Genomic DNA, 3581 nt, shown 5'->3' on the forward strand with positions numbered 1-3581 from the left:
GCTAATTCTCAACGAAAAATATTATATTTTAACTAAACAGTCCAATCATTAACAACCAGATTAAATCTTAACCAAACGGTTGCATTTTTTAATCAAAAATTTGTATTTTATAACAAAAAGACGAATTTTGAATTTAAAAAAAACATAAATTTGAAAAAAAATCACAAATTGCCAACCAAATAGTTCAATTTTCAACTAAAAAAAAAATTTTCAGCTAAAAAAGACGAATTTTCGCGATAAAAAGAGTTAAATCCTGAACTAAAATAGAATTATGTTTAACCAAACTATTGCGTTTTTAAACAAAAAGGTTTCTTTTCTTTAAAAAAGACGAATTTTCAGCAAAATACATAAATTTTTAATCAGGTAGTTAAATTTAAAATTAAAAAAAAATATTTCGATTAAAAATGACAAATTTTCAACCGAATACATTAAATCTAAACCAAAAAATTCAATTTTTTACTAAAAAATATTAATTTTCAACCAAAAATGGAAACTTAAAATTATCATTCAAAAAAAAAATTTCAAACAAAAAAATAATAATAAAAACTATTTTCGACAAAATAGTTACATTAATAAAAAAAAAATGAATTCTCCACTTCAATGATCAATCTTCAACCAGAAAATGAATTTTGATCCAAGTAAATAACTTCAATATCATTTAAATTTTAAACTAAAAATGGAAATGTTAAATTTTTATTTAAAACAATTAATTTTCAGCCAAAAAGGAAATATAATTTTTAACAAAATAGTTTCTTTTTCAACCAAGTAATTGAATTATGAACAAGAAATGATAATTTCTTAAGAAATGTAATATTCGATATTTCAACCAAAAAATATTTTTTTTTCATTTCGAAAAAGTTTTATTCGTCCAAAAAAGGAAAATTCTCAATAAAAAATATAATATTCTAACAAAAAAATTTTATTTTCCACCAAAAAGTCGAATTTTCAATAAAAAAACATAAATCATTCTAACAAATTAATTCTCAACCAAATTTAATATTTAATATCTCAACCAAAAAAGTTTTTAATTAAAAATTTTAAAAATTTGAATTCAAGGAAAATTTGTTTTCTTTAAAAAAATACGAACTTTCAGCAAAATACATAAATTCTCAATCAATTAGTTGAATTTAAAATCAATAAAAATCATTTTTTCATAAAAACGACAAATTTTCAACAACAAAAAAAACAACATAAAGTCTAAACCAGAAAGTTTAATTTTTAACTAAAAAGATCCAATTTCAACAAAAAAACAAACAATTTTTAATAAAATAGTTACATTGACAACCAAAAAAATGAATTTTCAAAAAAAAAAACTTTTATTTTTCAAAAAGAGACGAATTCTCAACGAAAAATATTATATTTTATATTTTAACTAAACAGTTGAATCCTTAACCAGATTAAATTTTAACCAAACAATTGCATTTTTCAATAGAAAATTTGTATTTTCTACCAAAACGACGAAGTTTCAATAAAATACATAAATTTAAAATTAAATACGCAAATTTCCAACCAAATAATTCAATTTTAAAATAAAAAAGATACATTTTTAACAAAAAATGGAAATAAAAATGTAATATTTGATATTTTAACCAAAACCGATTTTTATTTTACATTTAAATTAGTTAAATTTAGCTAAAAAGGTCGAATTTTCGAGAAAAAAATGAGTTAAATCCTCAACTAAAACCGAATTATTTTTAACAAAACTTTTGGATTTTAGACAAAAATGTCAATTTTCTTTCAAAAAGACGAATTTTCAGGAAAATACATAAATTTTCCATCAAATAAATGAACTTTAAACAATGAAAAAATTTTTTTTTTAAAAAGGCACATTTTCAATTGATTACACAAAATTCTTATCCAAATACTTGAATTTTCTACTAAAAAAGTTATATTTTTTATCGCAAATGGAAAGATTAAATTTACATTTTAAAAAGTTAACACTCAACGAAAAGAAAAACAATTTTTAACGAAATATTTATTTTTTCAACCAAAAAGATGAATTTTCAACTTCAATTCTGAATTTTAAATTTAAAAAATTAATTAAAAATGGTAAATTTTCTAATAGAAATGCAAACGATTAATTTTTAGTTAAAAAAATTAATTTTAAACAAACAGAAAAATAATTTTTAAGAAGATAGTTTCACGTTTAACCAAGTAATTGAAATCTCAACAAAAGCAGATTACTTGTCAAGAAAAAATGTAATACTCGATATTTCAACAATAAAAATAATAATTTGGTTGAAAATTCCTATTTTTTCGTTGAATACCACTTTTTTTCCTAAAATAAAAATATTTTTTGGTTGAAATACCGAATATTACATTTTTGTTGAGACTTTATCGTTTTGGTTAAAAATTCAATAATTTGGTTAAAAGTGGAACTACTTTGTTGATAATTAATTTTTTTTGGTTACAGATTTATCATTAAAGTTGAAAATTAATCTTTTTCGTTGAATTTTTTTTTTTTGTTGACAGAAAATTGTACCTTTCCATTTTCGGTTTAATACTTATCTTTTTTAGGTGAAAATTCAAATTTTTGGTTTTGAATTTATGTAATAAATTGAAAATGTGCCTTTTTTTTAGAAACTTTTTTCTTCGTTTGAAAAAAAAACATTAAAGAAAAGGCATTACATTTGTTTCAAAATTAATTTGTTTAAATGATAATTTAACGCTTCCTTTTTTTGTTGAAAATTTACCTTTTTTTAGTTGAAAATTGAAATATTTGGTTGGAAATTTGTGAACTTTGTTTCAAATTTTTTGGACGAACAAAACTTTTTCGAATTTAAAAGAAAGATCTTTTTTGGTTAAAATATCGAATATTACATTTCTTCTTAAGAATCTATTTCCTTTCTGGCTGAAAATTAATTACTTTAAATAAAAATTTGACTTTTCCATTTTTCGTTAAAAATGTATATTTTTTAGTTTAAAAGTTAAATGGTATTGAATTTATTTACTTGGTTCAAAATTCACTTTTTGGTTGAAAATTCATCATTAAAGTCGAAAATTTATTTTTTTTAAATATAATTATTTTGTTCAAAATTGACTTTATTATTATTTTTTTTGTGAAAATGATTTTGAATGATAATTTAAATTTTCTATTTTTGGTTGAAAATTAATATTTTTTAGTTAAAAGTTGAATTTTTTGGTTTAGATTTTGTGTATTCGGTTTAAAATTGATCATTTTTAATAGAAATTTTTAAACAAATTTTAAATTTAACTACCTGATTAAAAATTTATGTATTTTGCTGAAAATTCGTCTTTTTTAAAGAAATGAAAAATTTTTGTTTAAAAACGCAATAGTTTGGGTAAACATAATTCTATTTTAGTTCAGGATTTAACTCTTTTTGTCTCGAAAATTCGTCTTTTTTAGCTGAAAATCTTTTTTTTAGTTGAAAATTGAACTATTTGGTTGGAAATTTGTGAATTTTGTTTCAAATTTGTTTTTTTTTAAATTCAAAATTCGTCTTTTTGTTATAAAATATAAATTTTTGATTAAAAAATGCAACCGTTTGGTTAAGATTTAATCTGGTTGTTAATGATTGGACTGTTTAGTTAAAATATAATATTTTTCGTTGAGAATTAGC

The 3581-nt window shown here is 19.9% G+C and overlaps 1 protein-coding gene across 3 annotated transcripts in view; it reads left to right on the forward strand.

Moving 5' to 3' along the window:
• Window positions 1-3581, forward strand: part of LOC117169231 — a 43619-nt gene that overhangs the window by 14999 nt on the left and 25039 nt on the right. The window lies entirely within an intron of this gene.

The sequence above is a fragment of the Belonocnema kinseyi genome, chromosome 1, assembly GCF_010883055.1.
Source record: "Belonocnema kinseyi isolate 2016_QV_RU_SX_M_011 chromosome 1, B_treatae_v1, whole genome shotgun sequence".
NCBI classification, from domain to species: Eukaryota; Metazoa; Arthropoda; class Insecta; order Hymenoptera; family Cynipidae; genus Belonocnema; species Belonocnema kinseyi.